Below are 10247 nucleotides of genomic sequence, written 5' to 3'. Positions count from 1 at the left end.
GCCACTGAAGGCCACGAGTTATATGATGACGTGGGAAACCGTCAGCACCATCTGCTTCACCTGCTGCATTCCTGATCTCGTGCAGAGACAGGTAAGTGCACTCCCTGGTGCTTCTGTGCTGCTTCTCTCATGTCACTTTTATATAATGCTTGTCATCGTTGCCGTGAATATTGAATATAGTAAGCAGTAAAAAAAAAAAAAAAAATTGAATAGTAAACATAATTTTTTTTTTTTCTCTCGCTCTCTCTCTCTCTCTCTCTCTCTCTCTCTCTCTCTCTCTCTCTCTCTCTCTCTCTCTCTCTCTCTGATGAGTAGTGACCCGGTGGAGTATAAGTTCGTTGGTCCAGCCTGTGTGACTCGATACAGATGTCAGTAAAAGGCTGCGACTGCCAGAGGGGTGGTAAACGGAAGCACACAGGAAACTTCAAGATCATCAAAAACATTGCTAGTATTTTTTTTCTAGAAATGTTACGTCATGTAAAAAAATCCAGTTCTTACTGAGGCAGCGGCAAACAACACAAGACTTACAAGATGATTACTAAGACTTGTGAATCTACGCTTGAATGATTTTATCTCTATTGTGAGGTCGCTCTTCATAACACTTCAAATTTTTATAACAATTTTGAAAGGAAGAAGGAGTTATCAGCCAGATTCCCACGGGTCGTTTCCTACTGATGGTACAGAATATGTTTATCTATCGATAGAATCACATAAGCGCCCTTGAAAATCACAACAGCGTTCACTACAGCCAATAAAACGCAGTCGACTAAAGCGACGAAACGTTCAAAAATAGAATCCGAGAATCATTTCTTCGAGACCTATTCTATGCGTCTACTTTTTTCATGTTTCTTTTTTTTCCAGACCTCTCGCCCAGTTTTCCCTTAGGAGCAGTCAGTCTTGTACTACATCATTCTACGCTCCACTGTTTGTAGAGCGTCACCATTTCCCTATTTGGCTTCCCTCTAGAGCTCCATCCATCACGGTGTTAAATGATGTTTTCAATTTTTTTTTCTTATAGGCACAGTGGCGTCTAGAAGCCGCCTCATTCCCTTAGTTTTAGATTCAATCACCTTACTAAAGCAAGAAATCAACAAATAGATTTACTATTTCGAAATTCATGTACTATCTTCAGTATTGAAAAATTACATCATACGAAAAAGATAAATCACTAAAAAGAAACACATTGGTGTCAGAGATTTACCGCTACTCTTCTAATTCACACGAATTCACAAGAAATAATGAGTTAATGCTTGATAAGTTAAATTTAAAGTGAAAGGAGGCACTGCTACTCAAATAAGGTGGTAGATGAACAGAATGGATTCAGTAATCAGGTTTTTAGTGCTGAGTCATCAAAGAGCTTTCAAAGATGATTGGAGATAATTATAGATGATGATGCTGGGTGGAGATAGGTAGGTATGTTTCATACGGGAACTGCCACGTGAAGGCTTGATGGCTTCCTGCAGATTCCCTTACTTTCTTATGTTTTTATGTCATACTGTTCATTTCTACTATGCGTCTGTGTCCTTGTTTGCATGTCAGGCTGAGGTATTAATCAGGACATCTCACCATCTCTAAAACGCTCTTCAGGAACATCATATTATACAAGCTAATCGGTGTCTCCTTTAGGTGGACAGACTCCGGCGGTATTTCCTGAAGCAGCAGTTCCTGAGTCCACACAGCCAGGTGAGGCAGGACGGTCACGCGTGATCATCTGACAACATCTCAAGTTGTGGTTTTCTTTTTTTTAGGTTAATTATTAAGTATTGTTTTCTTGAGATATTATGTCATGTTACTTTATTTTTTGTTACATATTTAAATTTACATTTGTAAAATGGTCTTTTGAGTTCATAGGAATGTGCAACAGATAATAATAATATTTCATTAATGAAAAAAAAAATGAAGATACTAAGAAAAACACTTTTCCAATTGATATATATACTTTTATATCAAGATTTTTCTTCTAATTTTCATTATTTAATCAACTGTAAACTTAGACGAAAAGTTTTAACGCATTTTTTTAAAGTTGTTCATACAGGTCCGGCCGGACCTATGTTAAAAACCATGAAAATGTTTAATTTTAAAAATTTTCATCTGATAATTGGGGTGTGTTCTTTACTTAAAAAAGAACCATTATACACAAGTCATAAAATAGGCTTTTGAGTTCTTAGGAGTATGGTACAGATACTAAAAATATTTCAATAAAAAAAAGACAAAAAATATATAGTTTTTTCGATTGACATATACTTCTTATATCAATATTCTTCTCCCATCTTTCATGTTTTAATTATCTGCAACCTTAGATGAAAATTTTTATCGCAAAATAAAAAAATAAAAAAATAGAATAAAAAAAAAAAAATTACAGGTCTGGACCAATGTTAACAAAACGTAAAATTGATTTAAATATAAGATTTTTTATCTGATAATTAGGGTATGTTGTTTATTTAATGAAGAGCAATTATTCATATGTAAAATAATATAAATAATAATCATATTTCACTTTAAGAAAAATTAAGACAGTTAAAAAAAACTTTTTTGATTGATGTATACTTTTTATATCAATATTCTTCTACTTTTCATTATTTAATTGTCTTTAACATTAGAGGAAAAATTTTTATCGCAATATTTGAGTTTTTGCACAGGTTCGTGAAAAAAAATTCAATATAAAAAATTCTATTGGGATATATTCTTTAGATAAAGAAGAAACATTATACATACATAAAATAGTCTTCTGAGTTCTTTGAAGTGCGTACAGATAATAATCATATTTAACTTTTTTTTTTTAAATGAAGACACTTGAAAAAACGTACTTCCCGATTAATATATATTTTTTTATATCAATATTTTCTTTCTTTTCATGATTTAATCATCTGCAACCTTAGATGAATTTTATTTATTTATTTATTTATTTACTTTTTTTTTTTGTACAGATTCGGACCTTGTTAAAATACGTGAAAATTTTCAATTAAAAACATTTTCTCTGACAAATGAGATATGTTCTTTACTTGAATACATTTTATTGTTTAGAGATTCAGGGAGAAGTGTTTTTTTTTAGACTTTTCCATATACTTGGTTATTTTTATCATCTTTACAATCATGTTGTTGAAGGTGGTGCTACTTTTTTTTTCACAAATCTGAATACTTTTTTAGTATTTTGAGCTTGCTAAAATTTTTTTCTGCCACACATTTAGGTACTTGTCTGTTATGTTAAATGGTATTGAAAGTGATGCCACTTTTATTCGTGCTACATATCGAAAAACTCTTTAGTACTTTACGATTCTATTTAAAACGATTTGTTACTTTTTTTCGCCATGTTTTCCAGTACTTTTTTTTTTATAATTTAAAGTATAAATAATAAACATAAAGTGAAACACCGAGCAGTATTTAAGTTTCTAGATCTTTTGGATCAATAGAATTACTATAATATGTAGAACCACAATTATCTCTATCATGATCTTCATTATCACCACTGCTATAATTTCCTGCAACCACCACCACCACCACTTCTACCACTACAGGTTTCCAAGGCTCTGCGGTTGCTGGAAGCCTGGCCAGGTTTCAACATGGGCGGGTTCTTCGTCCTTTCCCGTGCTAGAATAGTGGACGTGAGTAACATGAATGCCACGCGAAAAGTAATACTTAGGGAAGGAGGAGACTTTCAATTACTTAAAGGATCCTACTCATGTATTACACCCACTCACTCACTCACACACACACACACACACACACACACACACACACACACACACACACACACACACACACACACACACACATTTACAATATCTCCAAAATAAAAATATAGTTACGAATATATAAACAGGATTTAAAAGTATGAAGATAATATAATCAGCTTTCCTTTGAGACACGCAGCACACTGCACAGCCTGACCTAACGCTCTCAACACCCGGCAGATGGCGAGCTTCGTAGCCATGAATGTTGTAATCCTGCACCAGTTCTGGTTCAACGAGGATGTGAAGCAGGACTCGCCCTCGGGTTCTGCATCCCCAGCCTGGAACCTCTCTACCTCCGCCCCCGACATTATCACCTGACCTGAATTAGCGGGAATTTATTTATTTACGATTTACTTAGGAACTATTCACATCCATAATTTCATAGTTTCCTCAACGATTCTCTGCTAGATCGTTATGCTAAAATGACTCAAGCTTACTATTATTATTTTATTTATTTATTTATTTATTTATTTTTAGCGTCACGTGTATATTACTGTTACTGCGAGGACTGATCCATGACACAAGACAAACGGGTATTTATATTGTTTCATGGGATCCAGACCGCTTTAGCTTTGAGTTTTTCCCCCCTTTGATATGGCATATTTCCTTTTATTTTCCATTCACGTCCGCCTTTACAACCACTAAAATGTCCTTTTATGTATTATTCTTTGGCCAAGCGTCTCCATCCAATAAAAGGGAAATAAAAACCTAACGTATTTAGTAGCTGAGATTATGTAAGAGAATCATGTCTGTCGCTTTGCTCCACCACAGTATGAATAACAGTCTGTGGGAACGCTTGCACTGCACTATACACTGAAAATAAAATAGGTATTTCTCGTACGTGACACTAACTCGTATACCAATCAGTATAATTTTTTCTATGTACTTCTTCTCTTTGTACGTGTTAATATTCTTATTTAATTTTCATATCTCTATTTTATGGCCGTTGACCCGACCGAAGAAGTGGTGGTGGTGGTGGTGGTGGTGTGGCTGGTCGTGGTTGGCTGCCCTAATCAAATGTTGCGGCCCGAAATTGCTGTTCAGAAACTGAGTCGGGAGGTTTATACGTCCTTAACCTTACCGTGGGAACCCTACGTGTGGGTTTTCCTGATGTTTGTTTTAAAAAAGTCGGCCCTTAATCTCGGGGTCAAGGGTTCGTACCCCGCGCTGGCCGCCACATTTATTTTTTAAGAGTCTCTAGAGAGGGGGATTTAATTCTGTACGTATCGTAAAAGGGGACTAAAAGGGACAGCGAATGAGAGCTGGCATTCCCTCCCCTCGTGAACTTTGTGTGCAAAACAAGAAACCAAGATAATTTGAAATGGTTTCTCGTACTCGTGCTGCTTGTCTGTCTTGTCTACCAACTCACATTCACAACAAGGGTTTGTATTGTGTCCTTCTACAATAATGATGATAATGATGATGATGATGATGATAACAATAATAATAATAATAATAATAATAAATTCTTCTTCTTCTGATTATTATTATTACTATCATTATTATTATTATTGTAGTTATTCTAATTCAATTAATTCTTGAATTAATAGTAGTGGTAACAACAACAATAATAGCATCAGCAGTAGTACCACAACTAATACTAACAGTAGTAGTAGTAGTAGTAGTAGTAGCACCAGCAGCAGCAGCAGCAGTTACCGTGCCCATAGGAGTAGTAGCAGCAGCAGCAGCAGTAGCAGCAGCAGTTGCAGCAGCAGTAGTAGTAGTTGTTGTTGTGATTGCAGTAGTAATAGCACCATCAGCAATAAGAATAGTAGCATCCACAGCACTATCATAATTTCCCCAGCATCATTATGATTATCGATATTGTCGACCAATGAAACATTTCACGCCGAGTTTTAACTCCCACACGCAGTGTTACCAACAGGCGGCAGTGTCACGTCACGTCTGGCCGCTCTGCTACATGTCCCCTCGAGATGGTTTCGAATTCACCTAAAATAGTCGTAAAACTTCCCTATCTACCTTAGTTGGAGTTTATTGGCCCATCAACTACCTCACGTCCAGCCTCGGCACGCCTCCGCCTAGTAAATTATTTCATTTTTATTTTTTTTACTACATATATGTATCTTCACTGCTTTGGGTTGGCAGAGAGGAGAGAGAATGTTGTGTTTCTTTAGCACATGACAAACTTATATAATTAATCGCATCTAATTAATAGTAAGCCTGCAGGGAAAATATTGTTCATATCCCTCCTCCCCCTTTGTAATTATGGCGCTATTCAATATGATCCCGTGTAATTTATTGATCTAATTATTTGTTCCATTATTATTATTATTATTATTATTATTATTATTATTATTATTATTGCTATTGTTGTTATTATTATTATTATTATTATTATTATTATTATTATTATTATTATTATTATTATTATTATTATTACGTATAGCAGCAGCAGTGGCAGCGGTAGCAACAAACAAGAGTAGCAGCACCAGCAGTAGCACTAGCAAGAGTATTATTAGAAATAGTAGTACTAGTAATAGTAGAAATAGCGGTAGCAGTAGCAGTAGTAGTAGTAGTAGTAGTAGCAGCAGCAACTACAGCAGCAGTACTGGTTGTCGCAGCAAGAGCAGTGGCAGGAATTGCACTGGCCGTACAGAGAGAAAACCAATTAACGAACAAGAATAATTAAGAAAACGCTAAAATAAGGGAAACAAAGCACTACCAGAGGAGAGGGGAGATAAGGCGACGGAGAAAAAATCAACAGGGAGGAGAGAAGGAAAATAGAAAAGAGGGAGCTGTAAAGGGGAAATGGAAGGAGGGAGGTGAAAGGACGGGGGGGAGGGATGGAATGAAGGGAATGAGAAGGAGAGAGGAAAGAGGGAGGGAGAAGGAGAGAGGGGGGAGGGGGGAAGGAGGGGAAGGCGTCCGGCAGAGAGCGCTACTTTGCAATATTTATGAGGGGCGGCTGGTCGGGGAAACGGGCAGGAAGGAGGGAAGAGGGAGGATGTACTATACGGAGGGAAGGAGAGATGTACAAAGAAAGGGAGAGGAAAGGGAGCAAGAATATACAATGAGGAAAGAAAAGAAGATGAAGAGAAAGAAAATGAAAAAAAATGACTCCGGATGTAAAAGGAAAGAAAACGAAGATAAAAATTGGAGACGAAAACAAGAGTGTGCAAAGGAGAAATAGAGAGAAACACACACACACACACACACACACACACACACACACACACACACACACACACGAGGGAGAAAGGGGAGAATGATAAGGAAGTATACTTAAATCACAAAAGACTGTCCAGGAAAAAAATATAAGAAAAATAGAGGATTATATAACGAATAAACTTAAAGAAATGGAGAATATAAAGAGAAAGAAGAGGAAGCACGGAAGGAGATATAGAGAATGAAACAGAAACAAGGGGGGAGAATATGAAATGTATAGGAACAAGAGAGAGAGAGAGAGAGAGAGAGAGAGAGAGAGAGAGAGAGAGAGAGAGAGAGAGAGAGAGAGAGAGAGAGAGAGAGAGAGAGAGAGAGAGAGAGAGAGAGAGAGAGAAAACATGCAAGAACGCAAGGAGAAACTAATCCAGAACGAAAATGAAGAGCATCGTTATCCTCGCCTTGCCTCGCCTCCTGAGGGGACTGCAGGAGGTAAAGGAGCTGCTGCTACACCGCCTCCCACACACCACAGAATCCCCGGAGCTATGTGGCGGTGGGTGGAAGACGTGAAGGTGGTGAGAGTGACAAGACGCAGACGTGGTGGCCTTGTTGGCATAAATAAGAGGTCCTCAGTATATTTTGAAATTCCCTTCGTGTATCCTGTAGCTTTCATTGTGTTGGCCTGTGGTGAGGGGAACAGAGCCAGCGTGGATGGCGTTGTGAGGGAAACATGTGGTTCTCCCTCAGCGAACTATTGCCTAAAGGCGCACACGGTCGAAGATGAGGGGAAAAAACCAGCCTTATCGAGGGGAAAAGGGAAATATTGGGTGGGTTGCTGCTGCTTCCCTTCCCTCACTCGGCTGTCCCGGAAAAAATGTGCTGGTGATATATTTATTTATTGTATATTTGATGCAAAACTAATTAGTGATGTAGACTAATTGCATACTGCAGATGATGTGTGCATTAATTAATAGTTTCAGAGCTTCATAATTATCTTACAACTGATCATGGATGCAGCTGCGCTGTGCCTCTGTAACCTCGATTCTTATCATCCCTCTCGTCCCGTGCGTAGATATAAACGAGAACAAATAAATGAGGCAAATACCGATACAACTGAACTTCAAAATGAGACGATAACACACATTGCTTTTGGCGTTGCATAAAACAAATTGCAACATTTTACCACACGTGTATCTTTGTTCAGATACACTTCCCGCTGTCCATTTGCTCTCTAACCTATTGAAATGAAAATCAGAACATCAGTTACCCACGATCTCCTCGCTGGTGAGTCTGCATAATAGAATATTGTATCCCTAAGGCGCCAGGATCCACGTCTAGTTTGTTGTTTCCACTTTGAGGGGATGGCGGCGCGAGGAAAGGATCTCTTTTCTTATTCAGTTGTATCGACCTTACGGACTAGACGACACAGCCAGGTGCGATTCCGTAATACGAGGCTCACACAGGTGTATACCTCGGGGGAAGTGGCAGGAGCTTTTGTTGTCATTGTCATTGTTGTTGGTGTTGTTGTTGTTTGTGTATTTTTTTTCAATTTTTCGCTTCTTATTGTTTCGATTATTTTCACTATTATTGTTGCTATTATTGTTGTTGTCGCTGCTCTTGCTATCGATGCTGGTGTTGTTGTTATTGGTGTTGCTCTTGCTGCTTCTCTTGCTGCTGCTGCTGCCACTTCGTCTCCCGCCACTGTTGCTGTTGTTGTTGTTGTTTCGTGTTGTTTGAGGCGCGGTGGGAGATAGACAGCCTTCGTGTAAAAGAAAGGAGACCCAAACAAAAGGATGAATAATACTGAGCTGAAACAAAGTGTGAAGGAAATATGAGCACATGACGAGGGAAGCATAAGAATTAAAATAAAAAAAATGAGAAATGTAAAACTGAGTAAAGGTAGAAGGAAGGAAGAGGAAGAAGAAGGAAGGAAGGTAGAATGAAGTAAATAAAGAAATATGTATGCATCGTTGAGAAAATTAACGGAACAGGAGAGTAAGGAAGGTAATACAGAGAAGAGAAAGAGAAGAAGAGCGAGAAAAAAAAAGTTAGGAAGGGAGGGAGGGAGAAAGAAAGAAAGAGAAAGAGAGAGAGAGAGAGAGAGAGAGAGAGAGAGAGAGAGAGAGAGAGAGAGAGAGAGAGAGAGAGAGAGAGAGAGAGAGGACGGGATGTAGTATGAATATTTACAACTAGAGACCCAGATGTACGTAGTGAGATATATAGAGACCAGGATGTGTACCAAGGGAAAAGAGAGAACGATTCACACACTGACGAACGAAGACGCACAGGGAGACGCGAGGAGAAGGGTGTACACAGAGAAGATATATGTGTCTACTGGGAGGGCGGGAATTGTACAAAAAATCACTACACATAAGAAGGGGAGTAACTCGTACATCTAAGGGGGCAGATGATGTACACACAAGGGGCGGAGAGAATGTGTACACAGCGGGCGAGAAGTGTACATAATGGGGGGCCAAATATATGAGATGGAAAGCCAATAGTTGCTCTTTTCCATAAAAAAAGAAGAAATAAAAAAAAATGGGAAATGTTTTGCTTCACGGGAGAAGGGAAAGAAAGCATACGATGTGGAGCGAAGTAAATGCCAAGTAAATAGAGCTCAAGGGTAAAGGCAGGATCTGAAAGAGAGTAAAGTGAAAGAATAATAAAACTAACAATGAAGGGAGACTAACAGCTAAACGAGTGGCACAGAGTAGCGGAAACTTGGAGGTGGCATGAATGAAGCGAGTTGCTACTGTAAAACGTGTGCACTGACCAAAAACTGACGCGTAAACCTGAATTGCGAGAGTCGGTAAAAAGTCGGAAAGAGAAAGTCATGAGAAGTGGAGGAGTGGGAGGAGCAAGCGAGAGGCAGGAACATGTGAGTGCAAAAGGCGCTGCTAGTCAAACCAATATAAACAAAACAGGAACATGTATTTTTCTAGTACCGGTATACGAATCTCGGTTCAGCAACGCAAGGAAAGGTATCTTAGACTTAATCGCAAATCAAACGTTACCACTAGGAAGAAGGTTGGAGGCCCTACTACAGCCTGGCGGGGGAGAGGGCTGTGGTGGGGAGTAATGGGGTGAAGGGAGGGGAGGGGTAAGGCCATACCGGCGAAGCGAGTTATGGTAATGGTGGTAGCGTCCGGCGCGATGGTGGTGGTGGTGGTGGTGGTGGTCAGGTGGGGGTAATGGATTAGTGTTTGCTTCCCCACCACCACCATCACAACCATCATCACCATCACCACGAGCCACAGAAAACTTGCTCCTATTACCATCAACCACCATTACTGCCACTTGGACGTGTCTAGAACAACCACGAGCGAGAAGTATTAGCTGTATCATTGCCACCAGCATCTAATGTCATCACCGCCACCACCCGTCACTCGCTCA

Source organism: Scylla paramamosain, chromosome 27 (genome assembly GCF_035594125.1).
Source record: "Scylla paramamosain isolate STU-SP2022 chromosome 27, ASM3559412v1, whole genome shotgun sequence".
In the NCBI taxonomy this organism is placed as follows: Eukaryota; Metazoa; Arthropoda; class Malacostraca; order Decapoda; family Portunidae; genus Scylla; species Scylla paramamosain.
The sequence above is the reverse complement of the archived record's forward strand: the minus strand, read 5'-3'. Positions refer to the sequence as shown.